The sequence below is a fragment of the Ambystoma mexicanum genome, chromosome 1p, assembly GCF_040938575.1.
Source record: "Ambystoma mexicanum isolate Mex_15411 chromosome 1p, UKY_AmexF1_1, whole genome shotgun sequence".
NCBI classification, from domain to species: Eukaryota; Metazoa; Chordata; class Amphibia; order Caudata; family Ambystomatidae; genus Ambystoma; species Ambystoma mexicanum.
The window spans coordinates 237,650,473-237,673,550 of NC_090921.1; the positions used below are offsets into that span (position 1 = coordinate 237,650,473).

The 23,078-nt window shown below is 51.5% G+C and overlaps 14 non-coding genes across 14 annotated transcripts; all 14 read left to right on the forward strand.

Annotated features, from left to right (window-relative positions):
• The first annotated feature begins 443 nt into the window (after positions 1 to 443).
• On the forward strand, positions 444 to 515 carry TRNAD-GUC (transfer RNA aspartic acid (anticodon GUC)). Its single transcript has one exon. It is a non-coding gene; the product is annotated as a tRNA-Asp (tRNA).
• Positions 516 to 1,911: 1,396 nt separating this feature from the next.
• Positions 1,912 to 1,983, forward strand: TRNAD-GUC (transfer RNA aspartic acid (anticodon GUC)). The gene has a single exon. It is a non-coding gene; the product is annotated as a tRNA-Asp (tRNA).
• Positions 1,984 to 3,380: 1,397 nt separating this feature from the next.
• Positions 3,381 to 3,452, forward strand: TRNAD-GUC (transfer RNA aspartic acid (anticodon GUC)). Its single transcript has one exon. It is a non-coding gene; the product is annotated as a tRNA-Asp (tRNA).
• Positions 3,453 to 4,849: 1,397 nt separating this feature from the next.
• On the forward strand, positions 4,850 to 4,921 carry TRNAD-GUC (transfer RNA aspartic acid (anticodon GUC)). Its single transcript has one exon. It is a non-coding gene; the product is annotated as a tRNA-Asp (tRNA).
• Positions 4,922 to 7,786: 2,865 nt separating this feature from the next.
• Positions 7,787 to 7,858, forward strand: TRNAD-GUC (transfer RNA aspartic acid (anticodon GUC)). Its single transcript has one exon. It is a non-coding gene; the product is annotated as a tRNA-Asp (tRNA).
• A 1,397-nt stretch (positions 7,859 to 9,255) lies between these two features.
• On the forward strand, positions 9,256 to 9,327 carry TRNAD-GUC (transfer RNA aspartic acid (anticodon GUC)). The gene has a single exon. It is a non-coding gene; the product is annotated as a tRNA-Asp (tRNA).
• A 1,397-nt stretch (positions 9,328 to 10,724) lies between these two features.
• Positions 10,725 to 10,796, forward strand: TRNAD-GUC (transfer RNA aspartic acid (anticodon GUC)). Its single transcript has one exon. It is a non-coding gene; the product is annotated as a tRNA-Asp (tRNA).
• A 2,864-nt stretch (positions 10,797 to 13,660) lies between these two features.
• Positions 13,661 to 13,732, forward strand: TRNAD-GUC (transfer RNA aspartic acid (anticodon GUC)). Its single transcript has one exon. It is a non-coding gene; the product is annotated as a tRNA-Asp (tRNA).
• A 1,396-nt stretch (positions 13,733 to 15,128) lies between these two features.
• On the forward strand, positions 15,129 to 15,200 carry TRNAD-GUC (transfer RNA aspartic acid (anticodon GUC)). The gene has a single exon. It is a non-coding gene; the product is annotated as a tRNA-Asp (tRNA).
• A 1,397-nt stretch (positions 15,201 to 16,597) lies between these two features.
• On the forward strand, positions 16,598 to 16,669 carry TRNAD-GUC (transfer RNA aspartic acid (anticodon GUC)). The gene has a single exon. It is a non-coding gene; the product is annotated as a tRNA-Asp (tRNA).
• A 1,397-nt stretch (positions 16,670 to 18,066) lies between these two features.
• On the forward strand, positions 18,067 to 18,138 carry TRNAD-GUC (transfer RNA aspartic acid (anticodon GUC)). The gene has a single exon. It is a non-coding gene; the product is annotated as a tRNA-Asp (tRNA).
• Positions 18,139 to 19,534: 1,396 nt separating this feature from the next.
• On the forward strand, positions 19,535 to 19,606 carry TRNAD-GUC (transfer RNA aspartic acid (anticodon GUC)). Its single transcript has one exon. It is a non-coding gene; the product is annotated as a tRNA-Asp (tRNA).
• Positions 19,607 to 21,003: 1,397 nt separating this feature from the next.
• On the forward strand, positions 21,004 to 21,075 carry TRNAD-GUC (transfer RNA aspartic acid (anticodon GUC)). Its single transcript has one exon. It is a non-coding gene; the product is annotated as a tRNA-Asp (tRNA).
• A 1,397-nt stretch (positions 21,076 to 22,472) lies between these two features.
• TRNAD-GUC (transfer RNA aspartic acid (anticodon GUC)) lies at positions 22,473 to 22,544 on the forward strand. The gene has a single exon. It is a non-coding gene; the product is annotated as a tRNA-Asp (tRNA).
• The last annotated feature ends 534 nt before the right edge of the window (positions 22,545 to 23,078 follow it).

A 23,078-nucleotide genomic window follows, 5' to 3' on the forward strand; every position in this document is an offset into this window, starting at 1 on the left:
GGGCAGGCAAACTGTCAGGTGCGCAGAGGAGGGGAGACCATGAGGCAAGGTGGGAGATGGGGGCAAGAAGTAAGAAAAAAACTAATCGCAAGCTAGGGCAGGATTCGGAAAGTGAAGCCGAAAAGGGGCTTAGCATGCAGCCCAGGGGTTTCTTTGACTGTCCTAAGCCCACAGGGACTTTGCCGTCCTCAGCTCATGAGACTTGAGATGGGTAGCTTGATTTGCTGAGGAAATGCGGGATGACAGATTCAACTCTGGAGTCAAACATAGCCCGGAACTATCGCCTTAAACTGAGTTTTAAGCCTGGTGCCGATAAAAAGAAAGAAATTAGCCTTAGATCGGGCAAGCCGTTTGACGGGGGAAAATGAGACCCCCTAGGCCAGCTAGGTGGTCGCTGGATGCTGTGCAGACATCAGCAGCTGTTCATTTCATGCCCTCACGTCTCCTCGTTAGTATAGTGGTCAGTATCCCCGCCTGTCACGCGGGAGACCGGGGTTCAATTCCCCGACGGGGAGGTTAAACCTTTTCTGGATTTTTTTTAGTTCTTGACAAATATTCTTGAAGATTAGGCTGAGTCAAGTAGGGAATGGGTGCCAAGAACTGACTCTTTAAGAAAAAAGCACCGGCAACGCTAGTCATCGTACAATATTTGTGCACAATTGCTTACATTAGGCGGCCGGTCCACTTTATTGAGTCCCCCTCAGCACCATTTAGTGCTCCTGTTGTCTGCGAAGTCCAAATTGTAACCCTGAATCAGTTCCTCTTCTGACCCTTTGTATCATGTTACATGACGAGTAATGATCACCTGTTAGCTTTATCCCTAATTATAACTCTCACTCTTTCCCTGCATCTAACCCTAGCTCTAATCCCATCATTAACCTCGGTCCGGGCACACGCGTGAACCCTTACTCTCATCTCAGCCTCTCCTGGTGATACATCACACCTGGGATCGTTTGCTCCCTGTGGGCTGTGGGAAATTTGCTACCAGCACGCCCTGGAAGTGGGGCTCATTCCGCTGCAACGGGAGGTCTTCCCAGGACGCGTCACAGCTCAACGCAAGAGCTCCTGGGTTTCGAAGGCTCTTGCAGCAAGCCTTCACAAAGCAGCAGGGAGCGCCGTTCCAGATGGGAAACTTGAGACTGGATGTCCAGAAAAGCAAGACGTCAGAAGCGAAACCTTTTTCCTGCAGGGTGTGGCATACCATCCGCTTGCTCATTGCGACAGAGGTGGCACTAATGAAGGAAGAGGTCAACGTTACGTTCTTCTTTAAAATGCAAGGCCAGGAAAAGTGGCAGCGGTGGGATTTGAACCCACGCCTCCGAAGAGACTGGAGCCTTAATCCAGCGCCTTAGACTGCTCGGCCACGCTACCTCCCTGCTAGTCGCCGAAAGCGGAACTTGACCCGTTGCCCGGCCCGCTTTAGTGCTTTGCCTTTTCTCCTTGGAAAGTCTGGAGACAGGCAGTGGAAGGGCAGGCAAACTGTCAGGTGCGCAGAGGAGGGGAGACCATGAGGCAAGGTGGGAGATGGGGGCAAGAAGTGAGAAAAAAACTAATCGCAAGCTAGGGCAGGATTCGGAAAGTGAAGCCGAAAAGGGGCTTAGCATGCAGCCCAGGGGTTTCTTTGACTGTCCTAAGCCCACAGGGACTTTGCCGTCCTCAGCTCATGAGACTTGAGATGGGTAGCTTGATTTGCTGAGGAAATGCGGGATGACAGATTCAACTCTGGAGTCAAACATAGCCCGGAACTATCGCCTTAAACTGAGTTTTAAGCCTGGTGCCGATAAAAAGAAAGAAATTAGCCTTAGATCGGGCAAGCCGTTTGACGGGGGAAAATGAGACCCCCTAGGCCAGCTAGGTGGTCGCTGGATGCTGTGCAGACATCAGCAGCTGTTCATTTCATGCCCTCACGTCTCCTCGTTAGTATAGTGGTCAGTATCCCCGCCTGTCACGCGGGAGACCGGGGTTCAATTCCCCGACGGGGAGGTTAAACCTTTTCTGGATTTTTTTTAGTTCTTGACAAATATTCTTGAAGATTAGGCTGAGTCAAGTAGGGAATGGGTGCCAAGAACTGACTCTTTAAGAAAAAAGCACCGGCAACGCTAGTCATCGTACAATATTTGTGCACAATTGCTTACATTAGGCGGCCGGTCCACTTTATTGAGTCCCCCTCAGCACCATTTAGTGCTCCTGTTGTCTGCGAAGTCCAAATTGTAACCCTGAATCAGTTCCTCTTCTGACCCTTTGTATCATGTTACATGACGAGTAATGATCACCTGTTAGCTTTATCCCTAATTATAACTCTCACTCTTTCCCTGCATCTAACCCTAGCTCTAATCCCATCATTAACCTCGGTCCGGGCACACGCGTGAACCCTTACTCTCATCTCAGCCTCTCCTGGTGATACATCACACCTGGGATCGTTTGCTCCCTGTGGGCTGTGGGAAATTTGCTACCAGCACGCCCTGGAAGTGGGGCTCATTCCGCTGCAACGGGAGGTCTTCCCAGGACGCGTCACAGCTCAACGCAAGAGCTCCTGGGTTTCGAAGGCTCTTGCAGCAAGCCTTCACAAAGCAGCAGGGAGCGCCGTTCCAGATGGGAAACTTGAGACTGGATGTCCAGAAAAGCAAGACGTCAGAAGCGAAACCTTTTTCCTGCAGGGTGTGGCATACCATCCGCTTGCTCATTGCGACAGAGGTGGCACTAATGAAGGAAGAGGTCAACGTTACGTTCTTCTTTAAAATGCAAGGCCAGGAAAAGTGGCAGCGGTGGGATTTGAACCCACGCCTCCGAAGAGACTGGAGCCTTAATCCAGCGCCTTAGACCGCTCGGCCACGCTACCTCCCTGCTAGTCGCCGAAAGCGGAACTTGACCCGTTGCCCGGCCCGCTTTAGTGCTTTGCCTTTTCTCCTTGGAAAGTCTGGAGACAGGCAGTGGAAGGGCAGGCAAACTGTCAGGTGCGCAGAGGAGGGGAGACCATGAGGCAAGGTGGAAGATGGGGGCAAGAAGTGAGAAAAAAACTAATCGCAAGCTAGGGCAGGATTCGGAAAGTGAAGCCGAAAAGGGGCTTAGCATGCAGCCCAGGGGTTTCTTTGACTGTCCTAAGCCCACAGGGACTTTGCCGTCCTCAGCTCATGAGACTTGAGATGGGTAGCTTGATTTGCTGAGGAAATGCGGGATGACAGATTCAACTCTGGAGTCAAACATAGCCCGGAACTATCGCCTTAAACTGAGTTTTAAGCCTGGTGCCGATAAAAAGAAAGAAATTAGCCTTAGATCGGGCAAGCCGTTTGACGGGGGAAAATGAGACCCCCCTAGGCCAGCTAGGTGGTCGCTGGATGCTGTGCAGACATCAGCAGCTGTTCATTTCATGCCCTCACGTCTCCTCGTTAGTATAGTGGTCAGTATCCCCGCCTGTCACGCGGGAGACCGGGGTTCAATTCCCCGACGGGGAGGTTAAACCGTTTCTGGATTTTTTTTAGTTCTTGACAAATATTCTTGAAGATTAGGCTGAGTCAAGTAGGGAATGGGTGCCAAGAACTGACTCTTTAAGAAAAAAGCACCGGCAACGCTAGTCATCGTACAATATTTGTGCACAATTGCTTACATTAGGCGGCCGGTCCACTTTATTGAGTCCCCCTCAGCACCATTTAGTGCTCCTGTTGTCTGCGAAGTCCAAATTGTAACCCTGAATCAGTTCCTCTTCTGACCCTTTGTATCATGTTACATGACGAGTAATGATCACCTGTTAGCTTTATCCCTAATTATAACTCTCACTCTTTCCCTGCATCTAACCCTAGCTCTAATCCCATCATTAACCTCGGTCCGGGCACACGCGTGAACCCCTACTCTCATCTCAGCCTCTCCTGGTGATACATCACACCTGGGATCGTTTGCTCCCTGTGGGCTGTGGGAAATTTGCTACCAGCACGCCCTGGAAGTGGGGCTCATTCCGCTGCAACGGGAGGTCTTCCCAGGACGCGTCACAGCTCAACGCAAGAGCTCCTGGGTTTCGAAGGCTCTTGCAGCAAGCCTTCACAAAGCAGCAGGGAGCGCCGTTCCAGATGGGAAACTTGAGACTGGATGTCCAGAAAAGCAAGACGTCAGAAGCGAAACCTTTTTCCTGCAGGGTGTGGCATACCATCCGCTTGCTCATTGCGACAGAGGTGGCACTAATGAAGGAAGAGGTCAACGTTACGTTCTTCTTTAAAATGCAAGGCCAGGAAAAGTGGCAGCGGTGGGATTTGAACCCACGCCTCCGAAGAGACTGGAGCCTTAATCCAGCGCCTTAGACCGCTCGGCCACGCTACCTCCCTGCTAGTCGCCGAAAGCGGAACTTGACCCGTTGCCCGGCCCGCTTTAGTGCTTTGCCTTTTCTCCTTGGAAAGTCTGGAGACAGGCAGTGGAAGGGCAGGCAAACTGTCAGGTGCGCAGAGGAGGGGAGACCATGAGGCAAGGTGGGAGATGGGGGCAAGAAGTGAGAAAAAAACTAATCGCAAGCTAGGGCAGGATTCGGAAAGTGAAGCCGAAAAGGGGCTTAGCATGCAGCCCAGGGGTTTCTTTGACTGTCCTAAGCCCACAGGGACTTTGCCGTCCTCAGCTCATGAGACTTGAGATGGGTAGCTTGATTTGCTGAGGAAATGCGGGATGACAGATTCAACTCTGGAGTCAAACATAGCCCGGAACTATCGCCTTAAACTGAGTTTTAAGCCTGGTGCCGATAAAAAGAAAGAAATTAGCCTTAGATCGGGCAAGCCGTTTGACGGGGGAAAATGAGACCCCCCTAGGCCAGCTAGGTGGTCGCTGGATGCTGTGCAGACATCAGCAGCTGTTCATTTCATGCCCTCACGTCTCCTCGTTAGTATAGTGGTCAGTATCCCCGCCTGTCACGCGGGAGACCGGGGTTCAATTCCCCGACGGGGAGGTTAAACCGTTTCTGGATTTTTTTTAGTTCTTGACAAATATTCTTGAAGATTAGGCTGAGTCAAGTAGGGAATGGGTGCCAAGAACTGACTCTTTAAGAAAAAAGCACCGGCAACGCTAGTCATCGTACAATATTTGTGCACAATTGCTTACATTAGGCGGCCGGTCCACTTTATTGAGTCCCCCTCAGCACCATTTAGTGCTCCTGTTGTCTGCGAAGTCCAAATTGTAACCCTGAATCAGTTCCTCTTCTGACCCTTTGTATCATGTTACATGACGAGTAATGATCACCTGTTAGCTTTATCCCTAATTATAACTCTCACTCTTTCCCTGCATCTAACCCTAGCTCTAATCCCATCATTAACCTCGGTCCGGGCACACGCGTGAACCCCTACTCTCATCTCAGCCTCTCCTGGTGATACATCACACCTGGGATCGTTTGCTCCCTGTGGGCTGTGGGAAATTTGCTACCAGCACGCCCTGGAAGTGGGGCTCATTCCGCTGCAACGGGAGGTCTTCCCAGGACGCGTCACAGCTCAACGCAAGAGCTCCTGGGTTTCGAAGGCTCTTGCAGCAAGCCTTCACAAAGCAGCAGGGAGCGCCGTTCCAGATGGGAAACTTGAGACTGGATGTCCAGAAAAGCAAGACGTCAGAAGCGAAACCTTTTTCCTGCAGGGTGTGGCATACCATCCGCTTGCTCATTGCGACAGAGGTGGCACTAATGAAGGAAGAGGTCAACGTTACATTCTTCTTTAAAATGCAAGGCCAGGAAAAGTGGCAGCGGTGGGATTTGAACCCACGCCTCCGAAGAGACTGGAGCCTTAATCCAGCGCCTTAGACCGCTCGGCCACGCTAACTCCCTGCTAGTCGCCGAAAGCGGAACTTGACCCGTTGCCCGGCCCGCTTTAGTGCTTTGCCTTTTCTCCTTGGAAAGTCTGGAGACAGGCAGTGGAAGGGCAGGCAAACTGTCAGGTGCGCAGAGGAGGGGAGACCATGAGGCAAGGTGGGAGATGGGGGCAAGAAGTGAGAAAAAAACTAATCGCAAGCTAGGGCAGGATTCGGAAAGTGAAGCCGAAAAGGGGCTTAGCATGCAGCCCAGGGGTTTCTTTGACTGTCCTAAGCCCACAGGGACTTTGCCGTCCTCAGCTCATGAGACTTGAGATGGGTAGCTTGATTTGCTGAGGAAATGCGGGATGACAGATTCAACTCTGGAGTCAAACATAGCCCGGAACTATCGCCTTAAACTGAGTTTTAAGCCTGGTGCCGATAAAAAGAAAGAAATTAGCCTTAGATCGGGCAAGCCGTTTGACGGGGGAAAATGAGACCCCCTAGGCCAGCTAGGTGGTCGCTGGATGCTGTGCAGACATCAGCAGCTGTTCATTTCATGCCCTCACGTCTCCTCGTTAGTATAGTGGTCAGTGTCCCCGCCTGTCACGCGGGAGCCCGGGGTTCAATTCCCCGACGGGGAGGTTAAACCTTTTCTGGATTTTTTTTAGTTCTTGACAAATATTCTTGAAGATTAGGCTGAGTCAAGTAGGGAATGGGTGCCAAGAACTGACTCTTTAAGAAAAAAGCACCGGCAACGCTAGTCATCGTACAATATTTGTGCACAATTGCTTACATTAGGCGGCCGGTCCACTTTATTGAGTCCCCCTCAGCACCATTTAGTGCTCCTGTTGTCTGCGAAGTCCAAATTGTAACCCTGAATCAGTTCCTCTTCTGACCCTTTGTATCATGTTACATGACGAGTAATGATCACCTGTTAGCTTTATCCCTAATTATAACTCTCACTCTTTCCCTGCATCTAACCCTAGCTCTAATCCCATCATTAACCTCGGTCCGGGCACACGCGTGAACCCTTACTCTCATCTCAGCCTCTCCTGGTGATACATCACACCTGGGATCGTTTGCTCCCTGTGGGCTGTGGGAAATTTGCTACCAGCACGCCCTGGAAGTGGGGCTCATTCCGCTGCAACGGGAGGTCTTCCCAGGACGCGTCACAGCTCAACGCAAGAGCTCCTGGGTTTCGAAGGCTCTTGCAGCAAGCCTTCACAAAGCAGCAGGGAGCGCCGTTCCAGATGGGAAACTTGAGACTGGATGTCCAGAAAAGCAAGACGTCAGAAGCGAAACCTTTTTCCTGCAGGGTGTGGCATACCATCCGCTTGCTCATTGCGACAGAGGTGGCACTAATGAAGGAAGAGGTCAACGTTACGTTCTTCTTTAAAATGCAAGGCCAGGAAAAGTGGCAGCGGTGGGATTTGAACCCACGCCTCCGAAGAGACTGGAGCCTTAATCCAGCGCCTTAGACCGCTCGGCCACGCTACCTCCCTGCTAGTCGCCGAAAGCGGAACTTGACCCGTTGCCCGGCCCGCTTTAGTGCTTTGCCTTTTCTCCTTGGAAAGTCTGGAGACAGGCAGTGGAAGGGCAGGCAAACTGTCAGGTGCGCAGAGGAGGGGAGACCATGAGGCAAGGTGGGAGATGGGGGCAAGAAGTGAGAAAAAAACTAATCGCAAGCTAGGGCAGGATTCGGAAAGTGAAGCCGAAAAGGGGCTTAGCATGCAGCCCAGGGGTTTCTTTGACTGTCCTAAGCCCACAGGGACTTTGCCGTCCTCAGCTCATGAGACTTGAGATGGGTAGCTTGATTTGCTGACTAAATGCGGGATGACAGATTCAACTCTGGAGTCAAACATAGCCCGGAACTATCGCCTTAAACTGAGTTTTAAGCCTGGTGCCGATAAAAAGAAAGAAATTAGCCTTAGATCGGGCAAGCCGTTTGACGGGGGAAAATGAGACCCCCCTAGGCCAGCTAGGTGGTCGCTGGATGCTGTGCAGACATCAGCAGCTGTTCATTTCATGCCCTCACGTCTCCTCGTTAGTATAGTGGTCAGTATCCCCGCCTGTCACGCGGGAGACCGGGGTTCAATTCCCCGACGGGGAGGTTAAACCGTTTCTGGATTTTTTTTAGTTCTTGACAAATATTCTTGAAGATTAGGCTGAGTCAAGTAGGGAATGGGTGCCAAGAACTGACTCTTTAAGAAAAAAGCACCGGCAACGCTAGTCATCGTACAATATTTGTGCACAATTGCTTACATTAGGCGGCCGGTCCACTTTATTGAGTCCCCCTCAGCACCATTTAGTGCTCCTGTTGTCTGCGAAGTCCAAATTGTAACCCTGAATCAGTTCCTCTTCTGACCCTTTGTATCATGTTACATGACGAGTAATGATCACCTGTTAGCTTTATCCCTAATTATAACTCTCACTCTTTCCCTGCATCTAACCCTAGCTCTAATCCCATCATTAACCTCGGTCCGGGCACACGCGTGAACCCCTACTCTCATCTCAGCCTCTCCTGGTGATACATCACACCTGGGATCGTTTGCTCCCTGTGGGCTGTGGGAAATTTGCTACCAGCACGCCCTGGAAGTGGGGCTCATTCCGCTGCAACGGGAGGTCTTCCCAGGACGCGTCACAGCTCAACGCAAGAGCTCCTGGGTTTCGAAGGCTCTTGCAGCAAGCCTTCACAAAGCAGCAGGGAGCGCCGTTCCAGATGGGAAACTTGAGACTGGATGTCCAGAAAAGCAAGACGTCAGAAGCGAAACCTTTTTCCTGCAGGGTGTGGCATACCATCCGCTTGCTCATTGCGACAGAGGTGGCACTAATGAAGGAAGAGGTCAACGTTACGTTCTTCTTTAAAATGCAAGGCCAGGAAAAGTGGCAGCGGTGGGATTTGAACCCACGCCTCCGAAGAGACTGGAGCCTTAATCCAGCGCCTTAGACCGCTCGGCCACGCTACCTCCCTGCTAGTCGCCGAAAGCGGAACTTGACCCGTTGCCCGGCCCGCTTTAGTGCTTTGCCTTTTCTCCTTGGAAAGTCTGGAGACAGGCAGTGGAAGGGCAGGCAAACTGTCAGGTGCGCAGAGGAGGGGAGACCATGAGGCAAGGTGGGAGATGGGGGCAAGAAGTGAGAAAAAAACTAATCGCAAGCTAGGGCAGGATTCGGAAAGTGAAGCCGAAAAGGGGCTTAGCATGCAGCCCAGGGGTTTCTTTGACTGTCCTAAGCCCACAGGGACTTTGCCGTCCTCAGCTCATGAGACTTGAGATGGGTAGCTTGATTTGCTGAGGAAATGCGGGATGACAGATTCAACTCTGGAGTCAAACATAGCCCGGAACTATCGCCTTAAACTGAGTTTTAAGCCTGGTGCCGATAAAAAGAAAGAAATTAGCCTTAGATCGGGCAAGCCGTTTGACGGGGGAAAATGAGACCCCCCTAGGCCAGCTAGGTGGTCGCTGGATGCTGTGCAGACATCAGCAGCTGTTCATTTCATGCCCTCACGTCTCCTCGTTAGTATAGTGGTCAGTATCCCCGCCTGTCACGCGGGAGACCGGGGTTCAATTCCCCGACGGGGAGGTTAAACCGTTTCTGGATTTTTTTTAGTTCTTGACAAATATTCTTGAAGATTAGGCTGAGTCAAGTAGGGAATGGGTGCCAAGAACTGACTCTTTAAGAAAAAAGCACCGGCAACGCTAGTCATCGTACAATATTTGTGCACAATTGCTTACATTAGGCGGCCGGTCCACTTTATTGAGTCCCCCTCAGCACCATTTAGTGCTCCTGTTGTCTGCGAAGTCCAAATTGTAACCCTGAATCAGTTCCTCTTCTGACCCTTTGTATCATGTTACATGACGAGTAATGATCACCTGTTAGCTTTATCCCTAATTATAACTCTCACTCTTTCCCTGCATCTAACCCTAGCTCTAATCCCATCATTAACCTCGGTCCGGGCACACGCGTGAACCCCTACTCTCATCTCAGCCTCTCCTGGTGATACATCACACCTGGGATCGTTTGCTCCCTGTGGGCTGTGGGAAATTTGCTACCAGCACGCCCTGGAAGTGGGGCTCATTCCGCTGCAACGGGAGGTCTTCCCAGGACGCGTCACAGCTCAACGCAAGAGCTCCTGGGTTTCGAAGGCTCTTGCAGCAAGCCTTCACAAAGCAGCAGGGAGCGCCGTTCCAGATGGGAAACTTGAGACTGGATGTCCAGAAAAGCAAGACGTCAGAAGCGAAACCTTTTTCCTGCAGGGTGTGGCATACCATCCGCTTGCTCATTGCGACAGAGGTGGCACTAATGAAGGAAGAGGTCAACGTTACGTTCTTCTTTAAAATGCAAGGCCAGGAAAAGTGGCAGCGGTGGGATTTGAACCCACGCCTCCGAAGAGACTGGAGCCTTAATCCAGCGCCTTAGACCGCTCGGCCACGCTACCTCCCTGCTAGTCGCCGAAAGCGGAACTTGACCCGTTGCCCGGCCCGCTTTAGTGCTTTGCCTTTTCTCCTTGGAAAGTCTGGAGACAGGCAGTGGAAGGGCAGGCAAACTGTCAGGTGCGCAGAGGAGGGGAGACCATGAGGCAAGGTGGGAGATGGGGGCAAGAAGTGAGAAAAAAACTAATCGCAAGCTAGGGCAGGATTCGGAAAGTGAAGCCGAAAAGGGGCTTAGCATGCAGCCCAGGGGTTTCTTTGACTGTCCTAAGCCCACAGGGACTTTGCCGTCCTCAGCTCATGAGACTTGAGATGGGTAGCTTGATTTGCTGAGGAAATGCGGGATGACAGATTCAACTCTGGAGTCAAACATAGCCCGGAACTATCGCCTTAAACTGAGTTTTAAGCCTGGTGCCGATAAAAAGAAAGAAATTAGCCTTAGATCGGGCAAGCCGTTTGACGGGGGAAAATGAGACCCCCCTAGGCCAGCTAGGTGGTCGCTGGATGCTGTGCAGACATCAGCAGCTGTTCATTTCATGCCCTCACGTCTCCTCGTTAGTATAGTGGTCAGTATCCCCGCCTGTCACGCGGGAGACCGGGGTTCAATTCCCCGACGGGGAGGTTAAACCGTTTCTGGATTTTTTTTAGTTCTTGACAAATATTCTTGAAGATTAGGCTGAGTCAAGTAGGGAATGGGTGCCAAGAACTGACTCTTTAAGAAAAAAGCACCGGCAACGCTAGTCATCGTACAATATTTGTGCACAATTGCTTACATTAGGCGGCCGGTCCACTTTATTGAGTCCCCCTCAGCACCATTTAGTGCTCCTGTTGTCTGCGAAGTCCAAATTGTAACCCTGAATCAGTTCCTCTTCTGACCCTTTGTATCATGTTACATGACGAGTAATGATCACCTGTTAGCTTTATCCCTAATTATAACTCTCACTCTTTCCCTGCATCTAACCCTAGCTCTAATCCCATCATTAACCTCGGTCCGGGCACACGCGTGAACCCCTACTCTCATCTCAGCCTCTCCTGGTGATACATCACACCTGGGATCGTTTGCTCCCTGTGGGCTGTGGGAAATTTGCTACCAGCACGCCCTGGAAGTGGGGCTCATTCCGCTGCAACGGGAGGTCTTCCCAGGACGCGTCACAGCTCAACGCAAGAGCTCCTGGGTTTCGAAGGCTCTTGCAGCAAGCCTTCACAAAGCAGCAGGGAGCGCCGTTCCAGATGGGAAACTTGAGACTGGATGTCCAGAAAAGCAAGACGTCAGAAGCGAAACCTTTTTCCTGCAGGGTGTGGCATACCATCCGCTTGCTCATTGCGACAGAGGTGGCACTAATGAAGGAAGAGGTCAACGTTACGTTCTTCTTTAAAATGCAAGGCCAGGAAAAGTGGCAGCGGTGGGATTTGAACCCACGCCTCCGAAGAGACTGGAGCCTTAATCCAGCGCCTTAGACCGCTCGGCCACGCTACCTCCCTGCTAGTCGCCGAAAGCGGAACTTGACCCGTTGCCCGGCCCGCTTTAGTGCTTTGCCTTTTCTCCTTGGAAAGTCTGGAGACAGGCAGTGGAAGGGCAGGCAAACTGTCAGGTGCGCAGAGGAGGGGAGACCATGAGGCAAGGTGGGAGATGGGGGCAAGAAGTGAGAAAAAAACTAATCGCAAGCTAGGGCAGGATTCGGAAAGTGAAGCCGAAAAGGGGCTTAGCATGCAGCCCAGGGGTTTCTTTGACTGTCCTAAGCCCACAGGGACTTTGCCGTCCTCAGCTCATGAGACTTGAGATGGGTAGCTTGATTTGCTGAGGAAATGCGGGATGACAGATTCAACTCTGGAGTCAAACATAGCCCGGAACTATCGCCTTAAACTGAGTTTTAAGCCTGGTGCCGATAAAAAGAAAGAAATTAGCCTTAGATCGGGCAAGCCGTTTGACGGGGGAAAATGAGACCCCCTAGGCCAGCTAGGTGGTCGCTGGATGCTGTGCAGACATCAGCAGCTGTTCATTTCATGCCCTCACGTCTCCTCGTTAGTATAGTGGTCAGTGTCCCCGCCTGTCACGCGGGAGACCGGGGTTCAATTCCCCGACGGGGAGGTTAAACCTTTTCTGGATTTTTTTTAGTTCTTGACAAATATTCTTGAAGATTAGGCTGAGTCAAGTAGGGAATGGGTGCCAAGAACTGACTCTTTAAGAAAAAAGCACCGGCAACGCTAGTCATCGTACAATATTTGTGCACAATTGCTTACATTAGGCGGCCGGTCCACTTTATTGAGTCCCCCTCAGCACCATTTAGTGCTCCTGTTGTCTGCGAAGTCCAAATTGTAACCCTGAATCAGTTCCTCTTCTGACCCTTTGTATCATGTTACATGACGAGTAATGATCACCTGTTAGCTTTATCCCTAATTATAACTCTCACTCTTTCCCTGCATCTAACCCTAGCTCTAATCCCATCATTAACCTCGGTCCGGGCACACGCGTGAACCCTTACTCTCATCTCAGCCTCTCCTGGTGATACATCACACCTGGGATCGTTTGCTCCCTGTGGGCTGTGGGAAATTTGCTACCAGCACGCCCTGGAAGTGGGGCTCATTCCGCTGCAACGGGAGGTCTTCCCAGGACGCGTCACAGCTCAACGCAAGAGCTCCTGGGTTTCGAAGGCTCTTGCAGCAAGCCTTCACAAAGCAGCAGGGAGCGCCGTTCCAGATGGGAAACTTGAGACTGGATGTCCAGAAAAGCAAGACGTCAGAAGCGAAACCTTTTTCCTGCAGGGTGTGGCATACCATCCGCTTGCTCATTGCGACAGAGGTGGCACTAATGAAGGAAGAGGTCAACGTTACGTTCTTCTTTAAAATGCAAGGCCAGGAAAAGTGGCAGCGGTGGGATTTGAACCCACGCCTCCGAAGAGACTGGAGCCTTAATCCAGCGCCTTAGACCGCTCGGCCACGCTACCTCCCTGCTAGTCGCCGAAAGCGGAACTTGACCCGTTGCCCGGCCCGCTTTAGTGCTTTGCCTTTTCTCCTTGGAAAGTCTGGAGACAGGCAGTGGAAGGGCAGGCAAACTGTCAGGTGCGCAGAGGAGGGGAGACCATGAGGCAAGGTGGGAGATGGGGGCAAGAAGTAAGAAAAAAACTAATCGCAAGCTAGGGCAGGATTCGGAAAGTGAAGCCGAAAAGGGGCTTAGCATGCAGCCCAGGGGTTTCTTTGACTGTCCTAAGCCCACAGGGACTTTGCCGTCCTCAGCTCATGAGACTTGAGATGGGTAGCTTGATTTGCTGAGGAAATGCGGGATGACAGATTCAACTCTGGAGTCAAACATAGCCCGGAACTATCGCCTTAAACTGAGTTTTAAGCCTGGTGCCGATAAAAAGAAAGAAATTAGCCTTAGATCGGGCAAGCCGTTTGACGGGGGAAAATGAGACCCCCTAGGCCAGCTAGGTGGTCGCTGGATGCTGTGCAGACATCAGCAGCTGTTCATTTCATGCCCTCACGTCTCCTCGTTAGTATAGTGGTCAGTATCCCCGCCTGTCACGCGGGAGACCGGGGTTCAATTCCCCGACGGGGAGGTTAAACCTTTTCTGGATTTTTTTTAGTTCTTGACAAATATTCTTGAAGATTAGGCTGAGTCAAGTAGGGAATGGGTGCCAAGAACTGACTCTTTAAGAAAAAAGCACCGGCAACGCTAGTCATCGTACAATATTTGTGCACAATTGCTTACATTAGGCGGCCGGTCCACTTTATTGAGTCCCCCTCAGCACCATTTAGTGCTCCTGTTGTCTGCGAAGTCCAAATTGTAACCCTGAATCAGTTCCTCTTCTGACCCTTTGTATCATGTTACATGACGAGTAATGATCACCTGTTAGCTTTATCCCTAATTATAACTCTCACTCTTTCCCTGCATCTAACCCTAGCTCTAATCCCATCATTAACCTCGGTCCGGGCACACGCGTGAACCCTTACTCTCATCTCAGCCTCTCCTGGTGATACATCACACCTGGGATCGTTTGCTCCCTGTGGGCTGTGGGAAATTTGCTACCAGCACGCCCTGGAAGTGGGGCTCATTCCGCTGCAACGGGAGGTCTTCCCAGGACGCGTCACAGCTCAACGCAAGAGCTCCTGGGTTTCGAAGGCTCTTGCAGCAAGCCTTCACAAAGCAGCAGGGAGCGCCGTTCCAGATGGGAAACTTGAGACTGGATGTCCAGAAAAGCAAGACGTCAGAAGCGAAACCTTTTTCCTGCAGGGTGTGGCATACCATCCGCTTGCTCATTGCGACAGAGGTGGCACTAATGAAGGAAGAGGTCAACGTTACGTTCTTCTTTAAAATGCAAGGCCAGGAAAAGTGGCAGCGGTGGGATTTGAACCCACGCCTCCGAAGAGACTGGAGCCTTAATCCAGCGCCTTAGACCGCTCGGCCACGCTACCTCCCTGCTAGTCGCCGAAAGCGGAACTTGACCCGTTGCCCGGCCCGCTTTAGTGCTTTGCCTTTTCTCCTTGGAAAGTCTGGAGACAGGCAGTGGAAGGGCAGGCAAACTGTCAGGTGCGCAGAGGAGGGGAGACCATGAGGCAAGGTGGGAGATGGGGGCAAGAAGTGAGAAAAAAACTAATCGCAAGCTAGGGCAGGATTCGGAAAGTGAAGCCGAAAAGGGGCTTAGCATGCAGCCCAGGGGTTTCTTTGACTGTCCTAAGCCCACAGGGACTTTGCCGTCCTCAGCTCATGAGACTTGAGATGGGTAGCTTGATTTGCTGAGGAAATGCGGGATGACAGATTCAACTCTGGAGTCAAACATAGCCCGGAACTATCGCCTTAAACTGAGTTTTAAGCCTGGTGCCGATAAAAAGAAAGAAATTAGCCTTAGATCGGGCAAGCCGTTTGACGGGGGAAAATGAGACCCCCTAGGCCAGCTAGGTGGTCGCTGGATGCTGTGCAGACATCAGCAGCTGTTCATTTCATGCCCTCACGTCTCCTCGTTAGTATAGTGGTCAGTATCCCCGCCTGTCACGCGGGAGACCGGGGTTCAATTCCCCGACGGGGAGGTTAAACCTTTTCTGGATTTTTTTTAGTTCTTGACAAATATTCTTGAAGATTAGGCTGAGTCAAGTAGGGAATGGGTGCCAAGAACTGACTCTTTAAGAAAAAAGCACCGGCAACGCTAGTCATCGTACAATATTTGTGCACAATTGCTTACATTAGGCGGCCGGTCCACTTTATTGAGTCCCCCTCAGCACCATTTAGTGCTCCTGTTGTCTGCGAAGTCCAAATTGTAACCCTGAATCAGTTCCTCTTCTGACCCTTTGTATCATGTTACATGACGAGTAATGATCACCTGTTAGCTTTATCCCTAATTATAACTCTCACTCTTTCCCTGCATCTAACCCTAGCTCTAATCCCATCATTAACCTCGGTCCGGGCACACGCGTGAACCCCTACTCTCATCTCAGCCTCTCCTGGTGATACATCACACCTGGGATCGTTTGCTCCCTGTGGGCTGTGGGAAATTTGCTACCAGCACGCCCTGGAAGTGGGGCTCATTCCGCTGCAACGGGAGGTCTTCCCAGGACGCGTCACAGCTCAACGCAAGAGCTCCTGGGTTTCGAAGGCTCTTGCAGCAAGCCTTCACAAAGCAGCAGGGAGCGCCGTTCCAGATGGGAAACTTGAGACTGGATGTCCAGAAAAGCAAGACGTCAGAAGCGAAACCTTTTTCCTGCAGGGTGTGGCATACCATCCGCTTGCTCATTGCGACAGAGGTGGCACTAATGAAGGAAGAGGTCAACGTTACGTTCTTCTTTAAAATGCAAGGCCAGGAAAAGTGGCAGCGGTGGGATTTGAACCCACGCCTCCGAAGAGACTGGAGCCTTAATCCAGCGCCTTAGACCGCTCGGCCACGCTACCTCCCTGCTAGTCGCCGAAAGCGGAACTTGACCCGTTGCCCGGCCCGCTTTAGTGCTTTGCCTTTTCTCCTTGGAAAGTCTGGAGACAGGCAGTGGAAGGGCAGGCAAACTGTCAGGTGCGCAGAGGAGGGGAGACCATGAGGCAAGGTGGGAGATGGGGGCAAGAAGTGAGAAAAAAACTAATCGCAAGCTAGGGCAGGATTCGGAAAGTGAAGCCGAAAAGGGGCTTAGCATGCAGCCCAGGGGTTTCTTTGACTGTCCTAAGCCCACAGGGACTTTGCCGTCCTCAGCTCATGAGACTTGAGATGGGTAGCTTGATTTGCTGAGGAAATGCGGGATGACAGATTCAACTCTGGAGTCAAACATAGCCCGGAACTATCGCCTTAAACTGAGTTTTAAGCCTGGTGCCGATAAAAAGAAAGAAATTAGCCTTAGATCGGGCAAGCCGTTTGACGGGGGAAAATGAGACCCCCCTAGGCCAGCTAGGTGGTCGCTGGATGCTGTGCAGACATCAGCAGCTGTTCATTTCATGCCCTCACGTCTCCTCGTTAGTATAGTGGTCAGTATCCCCGCCTGTCACGCGGGAGACCGGGGTTCAATTCCCCGACGGGGAGGTTAAACCGTTTCTGGATTTTTTTTAGTTCTTGACAAATATTCTTGAAGATTAGGCTGAGTCAAGTAGGGAATGGGTGCCAAGAACTGACTCTTTAAGAAAAAAGCACCGGCAACGCTAGTCATCGTACAATATTTGTGCACAATTGCTTACATTAGGCGGCCGGTCCACTTTATTGAGTCCCCCTCAGCACCATTTAGTGCTCCTGTTGTCTGCGAAGTCCAAATTGTAACCCTGAATCAGTTCCTCTTCTGACCCTTTGTATCATGTTACATGACGAGTAATGATCACCTGTTAGCTTTATCCCTAATTATAACTCTCACTCTTTCCCTGCATCTAACCCTAGCTCTAATCCCATCATTAACCTCGGTCCGGGCACACGCGTGAACCCCTACTCTCATCTCAGCCTCTCCTGGTGATACATCACACCTGGGATCGTTTGCTCCCTGTGGGCTGTGGGAAATTTGCTACCAGCACGCCCTGGAAGTGGGGCTCATTCCGCTGCAACGGGAGGTCTTCCCAGGACGCGTCACAGCTCAACGCAAGAGCTCCTGGGTTTCGAAGGCTCTTGCAGCAAGCCTTCACAAAGCAGCAGGGAGCGCCGTTCCAGATGGGAAACTTGAGACTGGATGTCCAGAAAAGCAAGACGTCAGAAGCGAAACCTTTTTCCTGCAGGGTGTGGCATACCATCCGCTTGCTCATTGCGACAGAGGTGGCACTAATGAAGGAAGAGGTCAACGTTACGTTCTTCTTTAAAATGCAAGGCCAGGAAAAGTGGCAGCGGTGGGATTTGAACCCACGCCTCCGAAGAGACTGGAGCCTTAATCCAGCGCCTTAGACCGCTCGGCCACGCTACCTCCCTGCTAGTCGCCGAAAGCGGAACTTGACCCGTTGCCCGGCCCGCTTTAGTGCTTTGCCTTTTCTCCTTGGAAAGTCTGGAGACAGGCAGTGGAAGGGCAGGCAAACTGTCAGGTGCGCAGAGGAGGGGAGACCATGAGGCAAGGTGGGAGATGGGGGCAAGAAGTGAGAAAAAAACTAATCGCAAGCTAGGGCAGGATTCGGAAAGTGAAGCCGAAAAGGGGCTTAGCATGCAGCCCAGGGGTTTCTTTGACTGTCCTAAGCCCACAGGGACTTTGCCGTCCTCAGCTCATGAGACTTGAGATGGGTAGCTTGATTTGCTGAGGAAATGCGGGATGACAGATTCAACTCTGGAGTCAAACATAGCCCGGAACTATCGCCTTAAACTGAGTTTTAAGCCTGGTGCCGATAAAAAGAAAGAAATTAGCCTTAGATCGGGCAAGCCGTTTGACGGGGGAAAATGAGACCCCCCTAGGCCAGCTAGGTGGTCGCTGGATGCTGTGCAGACATCAGCAGCTGTTCATTTCATGCCCTCACGTCTCCTCGTTAGTATAGTGGTCAGTATCCCCGCCTGTCACGCGGGAGACCGGGGTTCAATTCCCCGACGGGGAGGTTAAACCGTTTCTGGATTTTTTTTAGTTCTTGACAAATATTCTTGAAGATTAGGCTGAGTCAAGTAGGGAATGGGTGCCAAGAACTGACTCTTTAAGAAAAAAGCACCGGCAACGCTAGTCATCGTACAATATTTGTGCACAATTGCTTACATTAGGCGGCCGGTCCACTTTATTGAGTCCCCCTCAGCACCATTTAGTGCTCCTGTTGTCTGCGAAGTCCAAATTGTAACCCTGAATCAGTTCCTCTTCTGACCCTTTGTATCATGTTACATGACGAGTAATGATCACCTGTTAGCTTTATCCCTAATTATAACTCTCACTCTTTCCCTGCATCTAACCCTAGCTCTAATCCCATCATTAACCTCGGTCCGGGCACACGCGTGAACCCCTACTCTCATCTCAGCCTCTCCTGGTGATACATCACACCTGGGATCGTTTGCTCCCTGTGGGCTGTGGGAAATTTGCTACCAGCACGCCCTGGAAGTGGGGCTCATTCCGCTGCAACGGGAGGTCTTCCCAGGACGCGTCACAGCTCAACGCAAGAGCTCCTGGGTTTCGAAGGCTCTTGCAGCAAGCCTTCACAAAGCAGCAGGGAGCGCCGTTCCAGATGGGAAACTTGAGACTGGATGTCCAGAAAAGCAAGACGTCAGAAGCGAAACCTTTTTCCTGCAGGGTGTGGCATACCATCCGCTTGCTCATTGCGACAGAGGTGGCACTAATGAAGGAAGAGGTCAACGTTACGTTCTTCTTTAAAATGCAAGGCCAGGAAAAGTGGCAGCGGTGGGATTTGAACCCACGCCTCCGAAGAGACTGGAGCCTTAATCCAGTGCCTTAGACCGCTCGGCCACGCTACCTCCCTGCTAGTCGCCGAAAGCGGAACTTGACCCGTTGCCCGGCCCGCTTTAGTGCTTTGCCTTTTCTCCTTGGAAAGTCTGGAGACAGGCAGTGGAAGGGCAGGCAAACTGTCAGGTGCGCAGAGGAGGGGAGACCATGAGGCAAGGTGGGAGATGGGGGCAAGAAGTGAGAAAAAAACTAATCGCAAGCTAGGGCAGGATTCGGAAAGTGAAGCCGAAAAGGGGCTTAGCATGCAGCCCAGGGGTTTCTTTGACTGTCCTAAGCCCACAGGGACTTTGCCGTCCTCAGCTCATGAGACTTGAGATGGGTAGCTTGATTTGCTGAGGAAATGCGGGATGACAGATTCAACTCTGGAGTCAAACATAGCCCGGAACTATCGCCTTAAACTGAGTTTTAAGCCTGGTGCCGATAAAAAGAAAGAAATTAGCCTTAGATCGGGCAAGCCGTTTGACGGGGGAAAATGAGACCCCCTAGGCCAGCTAGGTGGTCGCTGGATGCTGTGCAGACATCAGCAGCTGTTCATTTCATGCCCTCACGTCTCCTCGTTAGTATAGTGGTCAGTATCCCCGCCTGTCACGCGGGAGACCGGGGTTCAATTCCCCGACGGGGAGGTTAAACCTTTTCTGGATTTTTTTTAGTTCTTGACAAATATTCTTGAAGATTAGGCTGAGTCAAGTAGGGAATGGGTGCCAAGAACTGACTCTTTAAGAAAAAAGCACCGGCAACGCTAGTCATCGTACAATATTTGTGCACAATTGCTTACATTAGGCGGCCGGTCCACTTTATTGAGTCCCCCTCAGCACCATTTAGTGCTCCTGTTGTCTGCGAAGTCCAAATTGTAACCCTGAATCAGTTCCTCTTCTGACCCTTTGTATCATGTTACATGACGAGTAATGATCACCTGTTAGCTTTATCCCTAATTATAACTCTCACTCTTTCCCTGCATCTAACCCTAGCTCTAATCCCATCATTAACCTCGGTCCGGGCACACGCGTGAACCCTTACTCTCATCTCAGCCTCTCCTGGTGATACATCACACCTGGGATCGTTTGCTCCCTGTGGGCTGTGGGAAATTTGCTACCAGCACGCCCTGGAAGTGGGGCTCATTCCGCTGCAACGGGAGGTCTTCCCAGGACGCGTCACAGCTCAACGCAAGAGCTCCTGGGTTTCGAAGGCTCTTGCAGCAAGCCTTCACAAAGCAGCAGGGAGCGCCGTTCCAGATGGGAAACTTGAGACTGGATGTCCAGAAAAGCAAGACGTCAGAAGCGAAACCTTTTTCCTGCAGGGTGTGGCATACCATCCGCTTGCTCATTGCGACAGAGGTGGCACTAATGAAGGAAGAGGTCAACGTTACGTTCTTCTTTAAAATGCAAGGCCAGGAAAAGTGGCAGCGGTGGGATTTGAACCCACGCCTCCGAAGAGACTGGAGCCTTAATCCAGCGCCTTAGACCGCTCGGCCACGCTACCTCCCTGCTAGTCGCCGAAAGCGGAACTTGACCCGTTGCCCGGCCCGCTTTAGTGCTTTGCCTTTTCTCCTTGGAAAGTCTGGAGACAGGCAGTGGAAGGGCAGGCAAACTGTCAGGTGCGCAGAGGAGGGGAGACCATGAGGCAAGGTGGGAGATGGGGGCAAGAAGTGAGAAAAAAACTAATCGCAAGCTAGGGCAGGATTCGGAAAGTGAAGCCGAAAAGGGGCTTAGCATGCAGCCCAGGGGTTTCTTTGACTGTCCTAAGCCCACAGGGACTTTGCCGTCCTCAGCTCATGAGACTTGAGATGGGTAGCTTGATTTGCTGACTAAATGCGGGATGACAGATTCAACTCTGGAGTCAAACATAGCCCGGAACTATCGCCTTAAACTGAGTTTTAAGCCTGGTGCCGATAAAAAGAAAGAAATTAGCCTTAGATCGGGCAAGCCGTTTGACGGGGGAAAATGAGACCCCCCTAGGCCAGCTAGGTGGTCGCTGGATGCTGTGCAGACATCAGCAGCTGTTCATTTCATGCCCTCACGTCTCCTCGTTAGTATAGTGGTCAGTATCCCCGCCTGTCACGCGGGAGACCGGGGTTCAATTCCCCGACGGGGAGGTTAAACCGTTTCTGGATTTTTTTTAGTTCTTGACAAATATTCTTGAAGATTAGGCTGAGTCAAGTAGGGAATGGGTGCCAAGAACTGACTCTTTAAGAAAAAAGCACCGGCAACGCTAGTCATCGTACAATATTTGTGCACAATTGCTTACATTAGGCGGCCGGTCCACTTTATTGAGTCCCCCTCAGCACCATTTAGTGCTCCTGTTGTCTGCGAAGTCCAAATTGTAACCCTGAATCAGTTCCTCTTCTGACCCTTTGTATCATGTTACATGACGAGTAATGATCACCTGTTAGCTTTATCCCTAATTATAACTCTCACTCTTTCCCTGCATCTAACCCTAGCTCTAATCCCATCATTAACCTCGGTCCGGGCACACGCGTGAACCCCTACTCTCATCTCAGCCTCTCCTGGTGATACATCACACCTGGGATCGTTTGCTCCCTGTGGGCTGTGGGAAATTTGCTACCAGCACGCCCTGGAAGTGGGGCTCATTCCGCTGCAACGGGAGGTCTTCCCAGGACGCGTCACAGCTCAACGCAAGAGCTCCTGGGTTTCGAAGGCTCTTGCAGCAAGCCTTCACAAAGCAGCAGGGAGCGCCGTTCCAGATGGGAAACTTGAGACTGGATGTCCAGAAAAGCAAGACGTCAGAAGCGAAACCTTTTTCCTGCAGGGTGTGGCATACCATCCGCTTGCTCATTGCGACAGAGGTGGCACTAATGAAGGAAGAGGTCAACGTTACGTTCTTCTTTAAAATGCAAGGCCAGGAAAAGTGGCAGCGGTGGGATTTGAACCCACGCCTCCGAAGAGACTGGAGCCTTAATCCAGCGCCTTAGACCGCTCGGCCACGCTACCTCCCTGCTAGTCGCCGAAAGCGGAACTTGACCCGTTGCCCGGCCCGCTTTAGTGCTTTGCCTTTTCTCCTTGGAAAGTCTGGAGACAGGCAGTGGAAGGGCAGGCAAACTGTCAGGTGCGCAGAGGAGGGGAGACCATGAGGCAAGGTGGGAGATGGGGGCAAGAAGTGAGAAAAAAACTAATCGCAAGCTAGGGCAGGATTCGGAAAGTGAAGCCGAAAAGGGGCTTAGCATGCAGCCCAGGGGTTTCTTTGACTGTCCTAAGCCCACAGGGACTTTGCCGTCCTCAGCTCATGAGACTTGAGATGGGTAGCTTGATTTGCTGAGGAAATGCGGGATGACAGATTCAACTCTGGAGTCAAACATAGCCCGGAACTATCGCCTTAAACTGAGTTTTAAGCCTGGTGCCGATAAAAAGAAAGAAATTAGCCTTAGATCGGGCAAGCCGTTTGACGGGGGAAAATGAGACCCCCCTAGGCCAGCTAGGTGGTCGCTGGATGCTGTGCAGACATCAGCAGCTGTTCATTTCATGCCCTCACGTCTCCTCGTTAGTATAGTGGTCAGTATCCCCGCCTGTCACGCGGGAGACCGGGGTTCAATTCCCCGACGGGGAGGTTAAACCGTTTCTGGATTTTTTTTAGTTCTTGACAAATATTCTTGAAGATTAGGCTGAGTCAAGTAGGGAATGGGTGCCAAGAACTGACTCTTTAAGAAAAAAGCACCGGCAACGCTAGTCATCGTACAATATTTGTGCACAATTGCTTACATTAGGCGGCCGGTCCACTTTATTGAGTCCCCCTCAGCACCATTTAGTGCTCCTGTTGTCTGCGAAGTCCAAATTGTAACCCTGAATCAGTTCCTCTTCTGACCCTTTGTATCATGTTACATGACGAGTAATGATCACCTGTTAGCTTTATCCCTAATTATAACTCTCACTCTTTCCCTGCATCTAACCCTAGCTCTAATCCCATCATTAACCTCGGTCCGGGCACACGCGTGAACCCCTACTCTCATCTCAGCCTCTCCTGGTGATACATCACACCTGGGATCGTTTGCTCCCTGTGGGCTGTGGGAAATTTGCTACCAGCACGCCCTGGAAGTGGGGCTCATTCCGCTGCAACGGGAGGTCTTCCCAGGACGCGTCACAG